This window comes from Bufo bufo, chromosome 1, assembly GCF_905171765.1.
Source record: "Bufo bufo chromosome 1, aBufBuf1.1, whole genome shotgun sequence".
NCBI classification, from domain to species: domain Eukaryota; kingdom Metazoa; phylum Chordata; class Amphibia; order Anura; family Bufonidae; genus Bufo; species Bufo bufo.
This window is the reverse complement of record NC_053389.1, coordinates 390,503,946-390,525,519: the sequence shown is the minus strand read 5'-3', so window position 1 is coordinate 390,525,519 and position 21,574 is coordinate 390,503,946. Positions and strand designations below refer to the sequence as shown.

The following is a 21,574-nucleotide window of genomic DNA, read 5'->3' as shown; positions in this document are numbered from 1 at the left end:
ATGGAAGGGACCTCCCCACACCGGAACGGCAGTCTGGCAGCACGCCCCGATCCCACGTGACTGGCACGTAGGTAGCAGGAGTCAGCGCGACTCTGTTTGTTTTTTGCATTAGTTACTTTTTTAGCTATATTGGGGAGGCATATAGGGGGTAGGAGAGGGGAGGGGGGTGGGAAACTTCGGCTTACTTTTAGTTTGTGGCATAAAGTCTGGCACGGGCTGCCGTGCTCTTAGCTAGGTAGGGTTATAATATCAGGCAGAATGGGGGAATAGGGGGTTAAAGTGTAGAGCGCTTTAAGTAGTATACCTTACTGCGGTGTTTCCCGGCAGGTGTGCCTCCGGCTGTTGCGGGGCTGCGGCTCCCAGCATGCCCGCAAGGCCAAGGGCTGTCCTGGCGTGCTGGGAGTTGTGTTTTTGCGGCGGCTGGGGGCGCATTGGTTGGGAAACACTGCCTTACTGTGATGTGATAACGGTATGGCAGTGCCGTATGGGCCCCTTTTTAGGAACTACTCTTTGCTTCCTAGATACATCTTATGGCATTCAAGTACGATTTACAAACTGGATTCCAAAAAAGTTGGGACACTATACAAATCGTGAATAAAAACTGAATGCAATGATGTGGAGGTGCCAACTTCTAATATTTTATTCAGAATAGAACATAAATCACGGAACAAAAGTTTAAACTGAGAAAATGTACCATTTTAAGGGAAAAATATGTTGAATCAGAATTTCATGGTGTCAACAAATCCCCAAAAAGTTGGGACAAGGCCATTTTCACCACTGTGTGGCATCTCCCCTTCTTCTTACAACACTCAACAGACGTCTGGGGACCGAGGAGACCAGTTTCTCAAGTTTAGAAATAGGAATGCTCTCCCATTCTTGTCTAATACAGGCCTCTAACTGTTCAATCGTCTTGGGTAGTGTTGAGCGAACAGTTCGAGCATAGTTCGGGTCCGTACCGAATTTTGGGGTGTTCGTGACACGGACCCGAACCCGAACTTTTTCGTAAAAGTTCGGGTTCGTCGTTCGGCATGTATTTTGGCGCATTTTGAAAGGCTGCAAAGCAGCCAATCAACATGCATCATACTACTTGCCCTAAGATGCCATCGCAGCCATGCCTACTATTGGCAAGGCTGTGATTGGCCAAGTGCAGCATGTGACTCAGCCTCTTTATAAGCTTGTGCGCACGTCGGGACGTGCTCACTCCCGATGTGAATAGAACAGGGATAGACGCAGCTGATGCTAGGGCGAGAATAGGCAGGGATAATTGAATAACTGGAAGCAAATTTCTCTCCTCCACCTGTGATTCATCTGAACAACTGCAGCTGAGCTGCTTTTTTGATAGGGATTGGCTATTTTTAGAGTGGCCAGAGTGATTTTTCCATCCACATGTACCTGGGCTGACCGCCGGCCGCCATTTTGCGACTTGTAGTGCTGCAGCAGAAGCTGCCACAGTGTGCATTCCAAAGCTCCAAACAAGTCAGACATCTACACCTGGGATTCAGACCAATAGCGATTTAGCAGCACAGTCCAAGGCTATTTTTTTTAAAGGTTGTGCAGACCATTTTGTGGCACATGTTACTGGGCTGATAGGCGGCGGCCATCTTGGGACTAGTGCTGCAGCACAATCTCTCCCAACGTCCATTAATCACTTGTAATAGTGGTCTGTGCCATAGAAATCCTACATCAGGGACTTGGGTGTGCTTGTGTCACCCCTACTAATACCAGTCCACCTGTAATCCATACAGTGAAAAGCCATAAAGTATTCCAGTGAGGGAATTTTTTTTTTATTTAAAAAAGGCCAAGTTAGTTTATCTGGCGTTCAATATACTAGATACAGTTAGGCCTGCGTTTCATACATCTGGAATTAGCAAACTAATGTGCTGGGGTTGGGAAAACATATATGTACCCATACTAGAATCTGTCAAAGAAAGCGGTACTCACATATAACAGTCATTCCATCTGTAATCCATACAGTCAAAAGACTGAAAGTATTCCAGTGAGGGAATTTTTTTTATTTAAAAAAGGCCAAGTTAGTTTATCTGGCGTTCAATATACTAGATACAGTTAGGCCTGCGTTTCATACATCTGGAATTAGCAAACTAATGTGCTGGGGTTGGGAAAACATATATGTACCCATACTAGAATCTGTCAAAGAAAGCGGTACTCACATATAACAGTCATTCCATCTGTAATCCATACAGTCAAAAGACTGAAAGTATTCCAGTGAGGGGATTTTTTTTATTTAAAAAAGGCCAAGTTAGTTTATCTGGCGTTCAATATACTAGATACAGTTAGGCCTGCGTTTCATACATCTGGAATTAGCAAACTAATGTGCTGGGGTTGGGAAAACATATATGTACCCATACTAGAATCTGTCAAAGAAAGCGGTACTCACATATAACAGTCATTCCATCTGTAATCCATACAGTCAAAAGACTGAAAGTATTCCAGTGAGGGAATTTTTTTTTTATTTAAAAAAGGCCAAGTTAGTTTATCTGGCGTTCAATATACTAGATACAGTTAGGCCTGCGTTTCATACATCTGGAATTAGCAAACTAATGTGCTGGGGTTGGGAAAACATATATGTACCCATACTAGAATCTGTCAAAGAAAGCGGTACTCACATATAACAGTCATTCCATCTGTAATCCATACAGTCAAAAGACTGAAAGTATTCCAGTGAGGGAATTTTTTTTATTTAAAAAAGGCCAAGTTAGTTTATCTGGCGTTCAATATACTAGATACAGTTAGGCCTGCGTTTCATACATCTGGAATTAGCAAACTAATATGCTGGGGTTGGGAAAACATATATGTACCCATACTAGAATCTGTCAAAGAAAGCGGTACTCACATATAACAGTCATTCCATCTGTAATCCATACAGTCAAAAGACTGAAAGTATTCCAGTGAGGGGATTTTTTTTATTTAAAAAAGGCCAAGTTAGTTTATCTGGCGTTCAATATACTAGATACAGTTAGGCCTGCGTTTCATACATCTGGAATTAGCAAACTAATGTGCTGGGGTTGGGAAAACATATATGTACCCATACTAGATTCTGTCAAAGAAAGCTGTACTCACATATAACAGTCATTCCATCTGTAATCCATACAGTCAAAAGACTGAAAGTATTCCAGTGAGGGGATTTTTTTTATTTAAAAAAGGCCAAGTTAGTTTATCTGGCGTTCAATATACTAGATACAGTTAGGCCTGCGTTTCATACATCTGGAATTAGCAAACTAATGTGCTGGGGTTGGGAAAACATATATGTACCCATACTAGAATCTGTCAAAGAAAGCGGTACTCACATATAACAGTCATTCCATCTGTAATCCATACAGTCAAAAGACTGAAAGTATTCCAGTGAGGGGATTTTTTTTATTTAAAAAAGGCCAAGTTAGTTTATCTGGCGTTCAATATACTAGATACAGTTAGGCCTGCGTTTCATACATCTGGAATTAGCAAACTAATGTGCTGGGGTTGGGAAAACATATATGTACCCATACTAGAATCTGTCAAAGAAAGCGGTACTCACATATAACAGTCATTCCCTCTGTAATCCATACAGTCAAAAGACTGAAAGTATTCCAGTGAGGGGATTTTTTTTATTTAAAAAAGGCCAAGTTAGTTTATCTGGCGTTCAATATACTAGATACAGTTAGGCCTGCGTTTCATACATCTGGAATTAGCAAACTAATGTGCTGGGGTTGGGAAAACATATATGTACCCATACTAGAATCTGTCAAAGAAAGCGGTACTCACATATAACAGTCATTCCATCTGTAATCCATACAGTCAAAAGACTGAAAGTATTCCAGTGAGGGGATTTTTTTTATTTAAAAAAGGCCAAGTTAGTTTATCTGGCGTTCAATATACTAGATACAGTTAGGCCTGCGTTTCATACATCTGGAATTAGCAAACTAATGTGCTGGGGTTGGGAAAACATATATGTACCCATACTAGAATCTGTCAAAGAAAGCGGTACTCACATATAACAGTCATTCCATCTGTAATCCATACAGTCAAAAGACTGAAAGTATTCCAGTGAGGGAATTTTTATTTTATTTAAAAAAGGCCAAGTTAGTTTATCTGGCGTTCAATATACTAGATACAGTTAGGCCTGCGTTTCATACATCTGGAATTAGCAAACTAATGTGCTGGGGTTGGGAAAACATATATGTACCCATACTAGAATCTGTCAAAGAAAGCGGTACTCACATATAACAGTCATTCCATCTGTAATCCATACAGTCAAAAGACTGAAAGTATTCCAGTGAGGGAATTTTTTTTTTATTTAAAAAAGGCCAAGTTAGTTTATCTGGCGTTCAATATACTAGATACAGTTAGGCCTGCGTTTCATACATCTGGAATTAGCAAACTAATGTGCTGGGGTTGGGAAAACATATATGTACCCATACTAGAATCTGTCAAAGAAAGCGGTACTCACATATAACAGTCATTCCATCTGTAATCCATACAGTCAAAAGACTGAAAGTATTCCAGTGAGGGAATTTTTTTTTTATTTAAAAAAGGCCAAGTTAGTTTATCTGGCGTTCAATATACTAGATACAGTTAGGCCTGCGTTTCATACATCTGGAATTAGCAAACTAATGTGCTGGGGTTGGGAAAACATATATGTACCCATACTAGAATCTGTCAAAGAAAGCGGTACTCACATATAACAGTCATTCCATCTGTAATCCATACAGTCAAAAGACTGAAAGTATTCCAGTGAGGGAATTTTTTTTTTATTTAAAAAAGGCCAAGTTAGTTTATCTGGCGTTCAATATACTAGATACAGTTAGGCCTGCGTTTCATACATCTGGAATTAGCAAACTAATGTGCTGAGGTTGGGAAAACATATATGTACCCATACTAGAATCTGTCAAAGAAAGCGGTACTCACATATAACAGTCATTCCATCTGTAATCCATACAGTCAAAAGACTGAAAGTATTCCAGTGAGGGAATTTTTTTTTTATTTAAAAAAGGCCAAGTTAGTTTATCTGGCGTTCAATATACTAGATACAGTTAGGCCTGCGTTTCATACATCTGGAATTAGCAAACTAATGTGCTGGGGTTGGGAAAACATATATGTACCCATACTAGAATCTGTCAAAGAAAGCGGTACTCACATATAACAGTCATTCCATCTGTAATCCATACAGTCAAAAGACTGAAAGTATTCCAGTGAGGGGATTTTGCTTATAAAAAATAATATATTTCATTGTGGTGCGAGTTGAATCGCAACAATGAAGAAAAATACTATTAAGGGACGAGGACGCGGTCGTGGTGGTGTCCGTGGAGCCTCTGTTGCTGGTAGAGGACGTGGCCGTTTGGCCCCAGGCGCACACAGTAGGGAACGAACTCCCTCAACTAGCCGGCAGAATGTACCGCAATATCTCGTGGGGCCCAATGCCGCTCTTAGGATGGTAAGGCCTGAGCAGGTACAGGCATTAATCGATTGGGTGGCCGACAGTGCTTCCAGCACGTTCACCACATGGTCTTCCACCCAGTCTTCTGCGGAAAGCGCACAGGTGGCACCTGAAAACCAAGCCCATCAGTCTGTCACATCACCCCCAAGCATATCAGGGAAACGGTCTGAGCCACAAGTTATGCAGCAGTCTCTTCTTCTGTTTGAAGACTCTGCTTCCAGGGTTTCCCAGGGGCGTCCACCTAGCCCTTCCCCAGTGGAGGAAGACATACCATGCACTGACGCACAACCACTTATGTCTCCAGATGAAGAGGACATGGGAATACCACCACAGCAGAGTCACCGACTCTCTGATGATGACGAAACACAGGTGCCCACTGCCGCGTCTTTTTGCAGTGTGCAGACTGAACAGGAGGAGGTCAGGGAGGGAGACTGGGTGGAAGACGATGCAGAGGACGATGAGGTCTTAGACCCCACATGGACTGAAGGTCGTGGCGATGACTTTCACAGTTCAGAGGAAGAGGTAGTGGTGAGACCGAGACAACAGCGAAGCCAAAGAGGGAGCAGGGGGCCAAAGCAGACGAGCCGCCGCCCCCAGAGTTCGCCTGCTACTGGACATCGCCAACAGGGACCCAGCCCCACAAAGGCAGCTTCAAAGAGTTCCCTGGCATGGCACTTCTTTAAACAATGTCCTACCGACAAGACCCGAGTGACTTGCACGCCCTGCCATCAGAGCCTGAGGTGAGGCATTAACGTTCTGAACCTCAGCACAACCTGCATGACCAGGCATCTACATGCAAAGCATGAACTGCAGTGGGGTACACACCTTAAAAACCAGGCACTCGCTGAGGCTCCCCCTGCTCCCTCTACCGCTGCTGCCTCGGCTTCCGCCTCGAGAGGAATGTTGCCACCTGCCGAGCAGCAAACAGAGGATGTGCCACCGACACCACCACCACCGCCACCGTCAACTAGCGTCTCCACTATATCACACAGCAGCGTTCAGCTCTCAATATCTCAAACCTTAGAGAGGAAGCGCAAATTCCCCCCGAGTCACCCTCGAGCCCTTGGCCTGAACGCCAGCATTTCTAAACTGCTGGCCTTTGAAATGCTGTCATTCCGGCTGGTGGACACAGACAGCTTCAAACAGCTGATGGCCATGGCTGTCCCGCAGTATGTGGTTCCCAGCCGCCACTACTTCTCCAAGACAGCCGTGCCTTCCCTGCACATGCAAGTGTCCGATAAAATCAAGTGTGCACTGCGCAACGCCATTTGTGGCAAGGTCCACCTAACCACAGATACGTGGACCAGTAAGCACGGCCAGGGACGCTATATCTCACTAACTGCACACTGGATGAATGTAGTGGCGGCTGGGCCCCCGGCGGACAGTTCCTTGGCGCACGTCCTTCCGCCCCCTAGGATCGCAGGGCATCATTCTCTGCCTCCTGTAGCCTCCTCCTCCTACTCGGCTTCCTCCTCCACTGCTTCCACCAGCTCATCCGGTCAGCCACACACCTTCACCACCAACTTCAGCACAGCCCGGGGTAAACGTCAGCAGGCCATTCTGAAACTCATATGTTTGGGGGACAGGCCCCACAGCGCAAAGGAGTTGTGGCGGGGTATTGAACAACAGACCGACGAGTGGTTTCTGCCGGTGGGCCTCAAGCCAGGCCTGGTGGTATGCGATAATGGGCGAAATCTCGTGGCAGCTCTGGGACTAGCCGGTTTGACGCACATCCCTTGCCTGGCGCATGTGCTGAACTTGGTGGTGCAGAGGTTCAATCACCACTACCCCAACATGTCAGAGCTGCTGCATAAAGTGCGGGCCGTCTGTGCGCGCTTCCGCCGTTCACATCCTGCCGCTGCTCGCCTGTCTGCGCTACAGCGGAACTTCGGCCTTCCCGCTCACCGCCTCATATGCGACGTGCCCACCCGGTGGAACTCCACCTTGCACATGCTGGAGAGACTGTGCGAGCAGCAGCAGGCCATAGTGGAGTTTCAGCTGCAGCACGCTCGCGTCAGTCGTACTGCCGAACAGCACCACTTCACCACCAATGATTGGGCCTCCATGCGAGACCTGTGTGCCCTGCTGCGCTGTTTCGAGTACTCCACCAACATGGCCAGTGGCGATGACACTGTTATCAGCGTTACAATACCACTTCTATGTCTCCTTGAGAAAACACTTAGGGCAATGATGTTAGAGGAGGTGGCCCAGGTGGAGGAGGAGGAGGAGGATGAGGGCTCGTTTCTAACACTTTCGGGCCAGTCTGTTCGAAGTGGCTCAGAGGGAGGTTTGTTTAAGCAGCAGAGGACAGGTTCACAAGTCGCCAGCCAAGGCACTGTACTGGAGGACGAGGAGGATGAGGAGGAGGAGGTGGAGGGGGACGAGGATGACGCAAGTTCACAGCGGGGTGGCAGCCCAGGCCCATCACTGGTGCGTGGCTGGGGGGATACGGTGGACGATGACGATACGCCTCCCACAGAGGACAGCTTGTCCTTACCCATGGGTAGCCTGGCCCACATGAGCGAATATATGCTCCAATGCCTGCGCAACGACAGCAGAGTTGCCCACGTTTTAACGTGTGCAGACTACTGGGTGGCCACCCTGCTGGATCCCCGGTATAAAGACAATGTGCCCACTTTAATTCCTGAACTGGAGCGCGACCGTAAGATGCGCGAGTACAAGCGCACGCTGATAGAGGCGCTCTTGAGAGCATTCCCACATGTCACAGGGGAACAGGTGGAAGGTGAAGGCAGAGGAGTGGCAAGAGGTCGCCAACGCAGCTGTGTCACGGCCAGCTCATCTGAGGGCAGGGTTAGCATGGCAGAAATGTGGAAAAGTTTTGTCTCCACGCCACAGCTATCTGCACCGACACCTGATACGGAACGTGTTAGCAGGAGGCAGCATTTCACTAACATGGTTGAACAGTATGTCTGCACACCCCTCCACATCCTGACGGATGGTTCGGCCCCATTCAACTACTGGGTTTCGAAATTGTCCACGTGGCCAGAGTTAGCATGTTATGCCTTGGAGGTGCTTTCCTGCCCGGCGGCCAGCGTTTTATCTGAACGCGTATTCAGCACGGCAGGGGGCGTCATTACTGACAAGCGCAGCCGCCTGTCCACAGCCAACGTGGACAAGCTGACCTTCATAAAGATGAACCAGGCATGGATCCCACAGGACCTGTCCCTCCCTTGTGCAGAGTAGTCCTTATTAACTGCCTAAAACATGTCTTGTTGTGCTACGGGCCACTTCTTTATTTCATACAAATTTTATGAAACCCACAGTTGAATGAAACTCTTCTCTGTCTGGGCGCCGGGGCCTAACCAGATGAAAGTGGCCGGTTAAACTAACGGGTGACATGAAGCCATAACCTCTGCCATGCTACCTCTGTCTTCTGTCTGGGTGCTGAGGCCTAAGTCAAATAAAGCGGTCTTCTGCTGTGCTGGGGGATATGAAGCTAATCTCTGACCTCTCTCCTCTGTCTGGGTCCAAAGGCCTAAATCACTGAAAGAGGCCTTCTCCTGTGGTGTGTGATATGATGCCAGAATATGTGCTGTGGGGCCTCTCTCCTCTTCCTGGGTGCAGGGGTCAAATAAACTAAATTGTGGCCTACTCCTGTGGTGGTTGATATGATGCCTGATTCTCTGATGTGGAACCTCTCTCCTCTGTTTGGGTGAAGGGGTCAAAGTAACTAAATGGTGGCTTCTCCTGTGGTGGCTGATATGATGCCAGAATATGTGCTGTGGTGCCTCTCTCCTCTTCCTGGGTGCAGGGGTCAAAGTAACTAAATGGTGGCTTCTCCTGTGGTGGCTGATATGATGCCAGAATATGTGCTGTGGGGCCTCTCTCCTCTTCCTGGGTGCAGGGGTCAAAGTAACTCAATGGTGGCTTCTCCTGTGGTGGCTGATATGATGCCAGAATATGTGCTGTGGTGCCTCTCTCCTCTGTCTGGGTCCAAAGGCCTAAATCACTGAAAGAGGCCTTCTCCTGTGGTGTGTGATATGATGCCTGAATATGTGCTGTGGTGCCTCTCTCCTCTTCCTGGGTGCGGGGGTCAAAGTAACTCAATGGTGGCTTCTCCTGTGGTGGCTGATATGATGCCAGAATATGTGCTGTGGTGCCTCTCTCCTCTTCCTGGGTGCGGGGGTCAAAGTAACTCAATGGTGGCTTCTCCTGTGGTGGCTGATATGATGCCAGAATATGTGCTGTGGTGCCTCTCTCCTCTTCCTGGGTGCAGGGGTCAAAGTAACTAAATGGTGGCTTCTCCTGTGGTGGCTGATATGATGCCAGAATATGTGCTGTGGGGCCTCTCTCCTCTTCCTGGGTGCAGGGGTCAAAGTAACTCAATGGTGGCTTCTCCTGTGGTGGCTGATATGATGCCAGAATATGTGCTGTGGTGCCTCTCTCCTCTGTCTGGGTCCAAAGGCCTAAATCACTGAAAGAGGCCTTCTCCTGTGGTGTGTGATATGATGCCTGAATATGTGCTGTGGTGCCTCTCTCCTCTTCCTGGGTGCGGGGGTCAAAGTAACTCAATGGTGGCTTCTCCTGTGGTGGCTGATATGATGCCAGAATATGTGCTGTGGTGCCTCTCTCCTCTTCCTGGGTGCGGGGGTCAAAGTAACTCAATGGTGGCTTCTCCTGTGGTGGCTGATATGATGCCAGAATATGTGCTGTGGGGCCTCTCTCCTCTTCCTGGGTGCAGGGGTCAAAGTAACTCAATGGTGGCTTCTCCTGTGGTGGTTAGTATGATGCCAGAATATGTGCTGTGGGGCCTCTCTCCTCTTCCTGGGTGCAGGGGTCAAAGTAACTCAATGGTGGCTTCTCCTGTGGTGGCTGATATGATGCCAGAATATGTGCTGTGGTGCCTCTCTCCTCTTCCTGGGTGCGGGGGTCAAAGTAACTCAATGGTGGCTTCTCCTGTGGTGGCTGATATGATGCCAGAATATGTGCTGTGGGGCCTCTCTCCTCTTCCTGGGTGCAGGGGTCAAAGTAACTCAATGGTGGCTTCTCCTGTGGTGGTTAGTATGATGCCAGAATATGTGCTGTGGGGCCTCTCTCCTCTTCCTGGGTGCAGGGGTCAAAGTAACTCAATGGTGGCTTCTCCTGTGGTGGCTGATATGATGCCAGAATATGTGCTGTGGTGCCTCTCTCCTCTTCCTGGGTGCGGGGGTCAAAGTAACTCAATGGTGGCTTCTCCTGTGGTGGCTGATATGATGCCAGAATATGTGCTGTGGGGCCTCTCTCCTCTTCCTGGGTGCAGGGGTCAAAGTAACTCAATGGTGGCTTCTCCTGTGCTGATTGATATAAAGCTGATGGTTGTGCCATCTGACATGGTTGCCAGGGTCTGATTCAATGGGGGCCTACTCCTGTGGTGGGTGATCTAAATGCCTGATTCTCTGCTGTGAAACCTCTCTCCTCTGTCTGGGTGTAGGGGTCAAAGTCTTTCAAAGTCGCCTTCTCCTGTGCTGATTGATATGAAGCTGATGGTTGTGCCATCTGACATGGTTGCCGGGGTCCCATTAAATTGTGGCCTACTCCTGTGGTGGTTGATATGATGCCTGATTCTCTGATGTGGAACCTCTCTCCTCTGTTTGGGTGAAGGGGTCAAAGTAACTAAATGGTGGCTTCTCCTGTGGTGGCTGATATGATGCCAGAATATGTGCTGTGGGGCCTCTCTCCTCTTCCTGGGTGCAGGGGTCAAATTAACTCAATGGTGGCTTCTCCTGTGGTGGCTGATATGATGCCAGAATATGTGCTGTGGTGCCTCTCTCCTCTTCCTGGGTGCGGGGGTCAAAGTAACTCAATGGTGGCTTCTCCTGTGGTGGCTGATATGATGCCAGAATATGTGCTGTGGTGCCTCTCTCCTCTTCCTGGGTGCGGGGGTCAAAGTAACTCAATGGTGGCTTCTCCTGTGGTGGCTGATATGATGCCAGAATATGTGCTGTGGTGCCTCTCTCCTCTTCCTGGGTGCAGGGGTCAAAGTAACTAAATGGTGGCTTCTCCTGTGGTGGTTGATATGATGCCTGATTCTCTGCTGTGAAACCTCTCTCCTCCATCTGGGTGTAGGGGTCAAAGTCTTTCAAAGTCGCCTTCTCCTGTGCTGATTGATATAAAGCTGATGGTTGTGCCATCTGACATGGTTGCCAGGGTCTGATTCAATGGGGGCCTACTCCTGTGGTGGGTGATCTAAATGCCTGATTCTCTGCTTTGAAACCTCTCTCCTCCGTCCGGGTGTAGGGGTCAAAGTCTGTCAAAGTCGCCTTCTCCTGTGCTGATTGATATAAAGCTTATGCTTGTGCCATCTGACATGGTTGCCGGGGTCTGATTCAATGGTGGCCTACTCCTGTGGTGGGTGATCTAAATGCCTGATTCTCTGCTGTGTAACCTCTCTCCTCCGTCTGGGTGTAGGGGTCAAAGTAACTAAATGGTGGCCTACTCCTGTGGTGGGTGATATGATGCCTGGTTCTCTGCTGTGGGACCTCTCTCCTTTGTCTGGGTGCTGTGGTCAAAATAATAGTAAGTGACCTTCTCCATTGGTGGGTGACTTGAAGCCTGATTCTGTGCTATGGGACCTCACTCCAATTAATATTGTTTAATTTTTATTTATTTTATGTTAACTCATCATTTCCCTATCTACATTTGTTTGCAGGGGATTTAACTACATTTTGCTGCCTTTTGCAGCCCTCTAGCCCTTTCCGGGTGTGTTTTACAGCCTTTTTAGTGCCCAAAAGTTCGGGTCCCCATTGACTTCTATGGGGTTCGGGTTCGGGATGAAGTTCGGGTCGAGTTCGGATCCCGAACCCGAACATTTTTCGAAAGTTCGGCCGAACTCGTCGAACCCGAACATCCAGGTGTTCGCTCAACTCTAGTCTTGGGCCTTCTTTGTTGCACCTTCCTCTTTATGATGCGCCAAATGTTCTCTATAGGTGAAAGATCTGGACTGCAGACTGGCCATTTCAGTACCCGGATCCTTCTCCTACGCAGCCATGATGTTGTGATTGATGCAGAATGTGGTCTGGCATTATCTTGTTGAAAAATGCAGGGTCTTCCCTGAAAGAGATAACTTCTGGATGGGAGCATATGTTGTTCTAGAACCTGAATATATTTTTCTGCATTGATGGTGCCTTTGCAGACATGCAAGCTGCCCATGCCACACGTACTTACGCAACCCCATACCATCAGAGATGCAGGCTTCTGAACTGAGCGTTGATAACAACTTGGGTTGTCCTTGTCCTCTTTGGTCCGTATGACATGGCGTCCCAGATTTCCAAAAAGAACTTTAAATCGTGACTCGTCTGACCACAGAACAGTCTTCCATTTTGCCACACTCCATTTTAAATGATCCCTGGCCCAGTGAAAACGCCTGAGCTTGTGGATCTTGCTTAGAAATGGCTTCTTCTTTGCACTGTAGAGTTTCAGCTGGCAACGGCGAATGGCACGGTCGATTGTGTTCACTGACAATGGTTTCTGGAAGTATTCCTGAGCCCATTCTGTGATTTCCTTTACAGTAGCATTCCTGTTTGTGGTGCAGTGTCGTTTAAGGGCCCGGAGATCACGGGCATCCAGTATGGTTTTACGGCCTTGACCCTTACGCACAGAGATTGTTCCAGATTCTTAGAATCTTCGGATGATGTTATGCACAGTTGATGATGATAGATGCAAAGTCTTTGCAATTTTTCGCTGGGTAACACCTTTCTGATATTGCTCCACTATCTTTCTGCGCAACATTGTGGGAATTGGTGATCCTCTACCCATCTTGGCTTCTGAGAGACACTGCCACTCTGAGAAGCTCTTTTTATACCCAATCATGTTGCCAATTGACCTAATTAGTGTTAATTGGTCTTCCAGCTCTTCGTTATGCTCAAATTTACTTTTTCCAGCCTCTTATTGCTACTTGTCCCAACTTTTTTGGGATTTGTTGACACCGTGAAAATTGGAATCAACGTATTTTTCCTTTAAAATGATACATTTACTCGGATTAAACGTTTGATCTGTCATCTACGTTCTATTACAAATAAAATATTGCCATTTGCCATCTCCACATCATTGCATTCAGTTTTTATTCCCATTTGTTTAGTGTCCCAACTTTTTTGGAATCCGGTTTGTATTACATACATAGGTGATTTACTATTGCCAGTATTTTATGAGCGCTGTCAAGCGCCACTTGTTACGCGCTATATAGCAGTATTTTGTGGGCACGGCAATCCGCCATTTTGCGTGGGCCCTTTTGGTAGAGTACTCTTTGGACCCTAGATGCACCTTATGGTGATGTACGGTATGTCCGATAGCTATGCAGGTTACTTGTGACAGTATTTTTTGGGAGCGGTAATGCGGCAGTTATTATGTATCTAGTGGCAGTAATTTGGCCGTTATGTAGCGTAGTTTATCTGCACTCAGGGCAGGTCTGTATCAAATGTAAGACACTTGGTTCAAATTACCCAGCATAAGGTTTCACACTGTCTCATGCAGCATCGATTGTCACGTTTCGTACGCAGAAATTAAAAAAATATATATTTTTTTATTGTGGTCTATTTTGGACTCCTCTTGGCGATAGTTTCTCATTTCTGGTTACTTTGTGTGGACAGGTTCTTTTTCCTCGGTCGCCACAGAGTGTTTGCTACAGAGGCATTGTGTTCCTTTCTTCTGGTAAGGTCCTCTCTCCACGGGCTTACACGTTTTCTGCTTTCTACAACACCCTACCTCTGTTCATTGTCCCTCAGCTGTCATGCTATCACCAGGGTCGTTTGCTCCTTTCTTGCATGACGGTTTTCAGCAGATACGGTGTTGGCATAGCTTCACGGGTGTTAGTTAGCAGGTCATTAGACTGTAATGGTGACGTTCGTCAAATTTTTGTTTGTTCCCACAGTCTTATCATGTCTCACATGTCAGATGTCGTGGATGCTTCTGGTGAAGACTTTGGTTCCAGGGTTTCAGAATCCGGCAGTATTCCATCACTTCATAATTGGACTGTACCAAAGCTTATGTCTGAGTTGACAAAAAGAGGCATTCCTTTCCCGGCTGCGGCCCAGAAGGCAGAGCTGTATCGGTTGCTGGTGTCCACCCCAGTAGAAGCTGGTCAGCAAGAGGTCTCGATGGCTACTGTCCAAACTTCTTTGACCCAACTTCATGTCATGCTCAATAGTTTGACGTCATCTATCTCGAATGTACAGTCTAGATTGGAGTCAGTGGAGTCAAGGGTCACCGTCTTGTCCTCACCATCCACACAGTTTTCGGTTGCAGCCGCGCCAATAGCTAGCACTTCAGGTAACTTTGATACCATGCCCAATGTCACTCCAGCCCATTTCATTCCTGCCAATATTAAAAAGGACATCCTGGATGGGAGGGACGTGAACCTCGCCTCCCTGTTAATTGCCACTCGTGACCTGTCGGACAATAGGGTCATCGCTTGTGGTGATGTCTCTGTCGTCCTGAAAGGTCGCGATCTCAGACTTAGTAGGAAATTGACCATCCCAGAATTTGTACTCGCTTTTAGTCTGTATAGAGACATCATATGTTCCGTACGACCTGATAGGAGGGAAGAATTGGACCTTTACTTGTTTAGGGTCACGGAGCTGGGTTACAAATACGGAGGTTTTGGTTTTTATGATTACCATTGCTCCTTTTCCGCTAAAGCGGCAGCGGCTCTTAGCCAATTTCAGTTTACTACCAACTGGGCGAATATTGACACAGAAATTTTCTGTAGGCATTTCGCAGGTCTGAAAGCCCTGGCATGTTCCTCATGCCAGTCTATTTACCACACGGGCAAGTGGTGTCACAATGCTGCCAATGCCCCAAGGTCCAATGCTTCAGCTCCTATCCCAGGTTCGTCGGATATTAACCAAAAGAATTTGTCTGTGGATAAACTTGGCCGTCCCATCAAGTAGTTGGGCAGATCACAGATCTGCAACAATTACAATTTTTCTGCATGCAATTATAGCCAGTGCCGTCTGTTGCACATTTGCGTCAATTGTTTTCGCGCTCACCCAAAGGTAGCATGTTCATTAAAAACAGATAAACATTGCATGAGCGTCGTAAATGTGGATCTCTTGCAGTTTTACTTGCAGGGGCATGAGGATTCTTATTTTTGCGATTTTCTCATCTCTGGTTTTACGACCGGTTTCCACACAGGCCTTGTGGCGTTACCAGATGACACCCTTGAATGTAGGAACTTACAGTCCGCTTTACACAATCCTGGTTCCATAGATAGGCTGTTACAGATTGAGATAGAAAAGGGTTACATCATCGGACCTTTTCAGTCAGTCCAATAGGGGTGGTCACGGGTAAATTTAGTAAAAAAGAGAGACTAATTTTTGATCTGTCAGCCCCCCACGGAACACATGCACCAAGCCTGAATTCTCTCATACCAGCCGAGGAAGTCAGCATGCTATATACTTCCATCGATCAGGCGATTGCTCTCTTTTTAGCTACAGGTCCTGGCGCAGTTCTGTCCAAAGCAGACATATCGGACGCTTTTAAATTAATTCCGATCAGGCCAGAGCTTTGGCGATGGCACGGAATTAAGTGGAAAGCCTCATATTATTTCGCCACTAAGCTAACCTTTGGATCCAGAAGGAGCCCCTGGATTTTCGATCAGCTGGCAAAAGCGTTACACTGGATTCTTGAGAACAAGTTCGGTTGTGAACACGTCATACACTACCTAGACGATTTCCTACTGATCGAATCTCCACAGGGCATACAAGAAGATTTACAGAGTCTCTTAGCTTGTTTTGCGCAGTTAGGGATTCCAGTTTCCCCCAAGAAGGTGGATGGTCCTTCCACCACCATTACCTTCTTAGGCATCGTTTTGGACACCGGGAGCATGTCCGCCAGGTTACCGGTAGACAAATTAATCAGGGTCCAGGAAGTCATTCATAAATTCACAGTTGGTAGGGTCACCATGAAGGTTGAGTTACAGTCACTATTAGGCATGCTTAATTTTGTGATGCTTGTCATTCCTCAGGGTAGGTCTTTCGTGGCACGTTTATTACCACTCCTTTCAGAAGCCCCCTGTCAGGATGGTCCAGTGTTCCTGGATAGTCAAGCACAAGCAGATTTAGTCATGTGGGATCACTTTTTGAGTCACTGGAACGGCGTATCCATGTTCATTCCAGCAGTCTCAAAGAACTCTCCGATCATTTTTTCTAGAAGTTCTGTCGATAATGGTTTTGCTGCAATTTTTGGCCCCCATTGGCTGAACGGGACATGGCCAGTAGAAATGTTCAAGGCCACGGGAGTTTTCCACTCTACAGAGGCGGGGGAGTTATATCCTATGGTGGCGGCAGCTTATGCTTGGGGTAGCTCTTGGACAGACTGTACCGTGGTCTTCACTTCCGATAGTTCCTCCACCGTCAATGTCCTGAGCAGTGGTAAATCCAGGTCACAACTGGCCATGTCGTTCTTGAGGCGTCTGGTGCAATTGTCGCTGGTGCATAATTTCCGGTTCTGTAGCTCCCTTGTACATGACGCGCAGATGGCAGCAGTAGACGCTTTAGCTAAGCATAATTACTCTCTGTTTTCCCAGGTTTACCCAGGAGCCGATGCCTCAAGAACACCGTTTCCTCATCTCGCCTCGCTAATAATGGGTTAAATAAATACTTAGCCGCTGCCCATGTTCTATTTTCCAGGTCTCTCTCAGCTAACACGACTAGAGCGTACAACACCAGGTGGCGGTTGTACTGTAGATTCCAACTGGAACATTCACAAGGCGGTTTAAGTCATATAGACCACATATTGTCTTTCATCGGGTACTGTCATGTACAAATCCACCTCTCACATAGTACCTTCAGAACTTACCTGTCTGGTGTCCAACGTCATTTGTCACTCTCACATCCAGAGAGAATCTCGTTATTCTCAATTCATGTTGTCAAGGCCACTTTAAAAGGTTTGCAGAAAAGTAGTCCAGGTTTCAGCTCCCGTAGACAACCCATCTCCAGCACGGTATTTAGAGGCATGTCCGATTTTTTGGATATGAGGCCTTTCGGGGTGCTACAAAGCCTGGTAGTCAAAGCTGCCATTTACTTGGCCTTTTTTACGGCTTCATGAGACCAGGAGAGTCACCTAGTAGCTCTTTTCTGGCCCTCAGGCAGTTAATCCCCAGCTCGGAGGGTTTTATCCTGTCCTTACCGGTAACCAAAACTTCGCAATCAGGTCCCCCTACTCAGATCAAATTTTTCCGCACCACGCACCAATGGTGTCCAGTTCAGGTATTACAGAAGTTGTCAGGGGCATTGGCCGACCGCGGTACAGATACTCCTTTGTTACCCTTCGGTTCGGCGGCTCTATCCACCTCCCAGTTTGTATCTCATGTGCGTGTTTTGGCCGTCAATTTAGGTATCAACCCTGTAACGGTCGCGTGACCACTGCGCTCCACCCTTACCCCTGGCCCTGCCTACTTTCCTCGCGAGTCCTAATGACAGGGGACAACTGGACGGCAATCCCTAACTTGGAATAAGGGCAGGGATGACAGACAGACAAACAACAGGACGTGAACGGACCGAGTCAATACCAGGAAAGCTACAAAGTACAAAGGGAGCAAGCAGAGAATTGTCAGGAGAAGCCGGGGTCATAAATACCAGGAGAGCAGAAAAGTACACAAGGAGCAGGCAGAGGATCGTCAGGAATTCAGCAGGAGGTAAGTACGCCAGGAAAGACCAAATCACAGGTGTAACCTAAATTAACAGGCAACCTGTGGCCAGCAGGCTGCCTGTATTTATAGTGGGGAGTGAGGGTCATGTGACGTGGCCAGCGTCACATGACCGACAGACCAACCAGTCGAGCACCGAGTGATCAGCTCGGTGCTCAAGGCAGACTTAGGAGCAGGGAGCCACCCAGCTAGTAACGCCGCCCTGGGAATGAGGTCAAACACAGATCCTCATTCCCAAAGCTAAGCAACAGATCTGCGGGTAATGGGGGAACGAGTGCACCTTCGGAACCCCGTTACAAACCCACTCATTATTTCAGGACATTCTTTTAGGATAGGTGCAGCGTCAGCTGCTTCCAAGAATCGAGTCCCGGCACACATTATTCGTAAGTTGGGCCAGTGGCGCTCGTCTTGTTTTAATAGATATGTTCCTAACCCTGTACAGGAAATTTCATGTGCCTTTCAGAGTTTGGCGTTGTAATGTCTTAATAAATGTGTTTGAACTTCATGCTGGTTTTTTGGCCTCTTTCAGGTGTACCTTCGACGAGAACGGTTATGGCACAACTCAAATCGTTAGTATCTGTTATGAGTAAATGAGGAGGTAGGTTCTTCTACTGGTAGCCTCGATCACAAGTATAAAGGCCTATTTATTGGCCTGAATTTGTGGGAGGGGCGCCCTGCCGCCTATATCAGCCGCTCACCTTCCACACAGGGCACGGATGGCAGCAGCGTTCCCTCCCTGCCCACCCTTTTCTCTATACTCTCCCACAGGGTATGCCCTCTTTCAGGTGTACCTTCGACGAGAACGGTTATGGCACAACTTAAACCGTTAGTATCTGTTATGAGTAAATGGGGAGGTAGGTTCTTCTACCGGTAGCCTCGATCACAACTACTCTTTTGCATTTATCTCTATTGCTCCCAGTCCGGGTGAGGGAGCGTTTCCGTGCCTCAGAGTTGGAATTTCCAGGCAGGTGAGAGCTGCTGAAATCACGTTTACTTTTGAATTACAAATATTGTATTACTGGAAACCTCGCAATATGAAAGGAAGTGTAGGAAGTTTATCTCATAAAGGTACTAATTACAGAAATACAGATGAAATGCCATGTGTTGAAGTAATAGTGTGATATTAGTAGAATTAATTGGAGCTAATTGGAGCATAGACAGAAAATATGAAGTAGAATTATTTTGCACATTTCATTATTCATTCACATTTCATTGGAAGCAGACTAGGCTGAAAAGCTTCTGATTTGTTATTTTTTTTAATTAGCCTTAAAAAGGTATCAACAACTGGGGAAATCTCAGTTTTTATCTTTTTTATCTATTGGCCAGAAAGGTGGAAAGATAGCATACATCTGGTAAGCAATGGAGGAGCAAGTTGAAAAACAAATGTAATTGTATCCGGTATGGTTGTATTCACCCTCCAGTATTGACCACTTAGTGACCACCAATAAGTCTAGTCTAGGCAATGCACAGGTCTCTCGTACAGAGAGAAGGAAGAGCAGGAGCTCAGCTCTCTTATGACAGCTGGGCTTCTGCTATAACAGTATGGATCATCACAATCACCAGTCCAGTCCATTTAACTCCTTAGATGCTGTGACCGCAGCATCTAAGTGGTTTCAGAAGGAGAGGGCTCCCACTGCCACCCTTCGGAACCACCAAAAATGAGATCACAGGGTGCTGAATCCCATACATGGCAACTGGAGATCCAATGAAGTCCTGCAGGCCTGCCCTCTGTGTTGTCCGTTAGGTTCCCTGTCAGTATCTTACTGAAAGCATAATATATTACATTACATAAGTAGTATAGTGCTTTATGGAAACGACCAAAGTCCCTCGGGGGACTAATAAGAATAACTTAAAGAATTAGTTTTGTAAAAAAAATAAAATTCTTGGCTGATTCTAACTAAAAAATTATCCCATATTTTAACCTTTAAAAAAAAAAAAAATGGCAGAATTGCTGTTTCAGGAATTTCAACAAGAAATTTGGTTCCATCTCAATGGGGTTGTTTTGGAGGAAAGCATATCAATTTATGCAAATTTCTTTCAGATGCATGAGACAGAGACATTTCTACAACAATTCTGCAGCATGCAGATACACTATACTGCTTCCTATGTCTGGTTTTATCATTAGCAAACAATCAATGCCTGTTCATTTTAAAATATACACAACTTGTGTGTCCAAAAATAGTCTGACACTGTTCCCCCAACTGGGAATGTTCATTAGTTAACTTGTTTATACATAGCTTCGAGGAGAAAGAGAGAAGTGGCACAACATAAAGTTATAAGAAAAATATGCTCCACAGTAGTTAGTTCATGGGCAATACAACTGTTTGCTAGAACAGATGTGTAAGAAGAGCTTACAGGTCCTTTCTTTGTTAAGCAGAGTTGTAACTGCATGCCCTTTTAAAGCAGGATTGGATCCTAAATAAAATGATAAATAAAGGTTAAAAAAATCCCTGCAGTCACTATGTCATGACCTTTCTGTGTGAACCAGACTGAATAAATATTTTAATTTTCAATGCATTTTATACAGGCCAGAAAAGATGCCCTATCCAAATCATGCTATGCTTTGACAAAATATGTCACAGACCCCCAAAACTCCACAAAAACACCATAAATAATGTCTGCAAACTTGCAGTCTATTTGATATTACACTGTAGACTTTAAAGTAATATCCAACTGCAGTGTTTGCAATAATTTCAATAAAAACATCATGAAAAATCAGCATTAATGTACTTTTTTTTTTTTTGTTTTCAAAAAGCTTTATTTGTAAAAGCAGGAGTACATATTAACATAGGTGCAACGGAGAGTGATGACAGATCTCCATGCACCAATATATTAGTTAACAAGTCAACGACAGTATGATGTATACAGGATCACAAGATGAATAAAATACATTACGACATTTTGCAACTTGATCAGATAGTCGGGCAGGTGTCCAAACTCCAAGAGAGATGCTCCACTTCTGGACTATATTACTGAGACAGTACTGATATCCAAATGAGTACTTGTATAACTGTGTAGTTGTTAAATAGACTGGGAAAGGGTAGGAAAAGCCCCAAATGACCTGTGAGCAACTGATAGCTATCTACTCTTGAACCCTCTATAAGTTTCCCAGGCAAGCCATGTGGACCTGAATTTGTGAATAGATCTGCATTCCCAATTAGAAATTTCCTCAAGCCTATATATCTGGTCCACTCTGGAGCACCATTTTTCAATAGGAGGGATATCTGGCGAGAGCCAATGGAGTGGGATCAAAAATCTAGCTGCGTTAATTAGCTGTCTATAAAGGCCTATATTTGGGATCTTAATAGTTGTAGGGTATAAATTCAACAAAGCTATCTCCGGTTGAGGAGCAAGAGAGGTCTCTCAGACTTTGTTGCATATCTCGAATATCTGTTTCCACCACTCTTTTAAGGGAGGACAGTCCCACCATATACTGTATGTAGGAAGGAACCTCAAGATCTTAAGCACCTCCAGCATGTGTCTGATGCAGACACTGAGTA

General features: G+C 46.2%; 1 long non-coding RNA gene across 1 annotated transcript; it reads left to right on the top strand.

The window, feature by feature from the left end:
• Positions 1–301: 301 nt before the first annotated feature.
• Positions 302–20,360, top strand: LOC120977653. Its single transcript, XR_005773946.1, has 3 exons — positions 302–455; positions 7,391–7,395; positions 20,348–20,360. It is a non-coding gene; the product is annotated as an uncharacterized LOC120977653 (long non-coding RNA).
• The last annotated feature ends 1,214 nt before the right edge of the window (positions 20,361–21,574 follow it).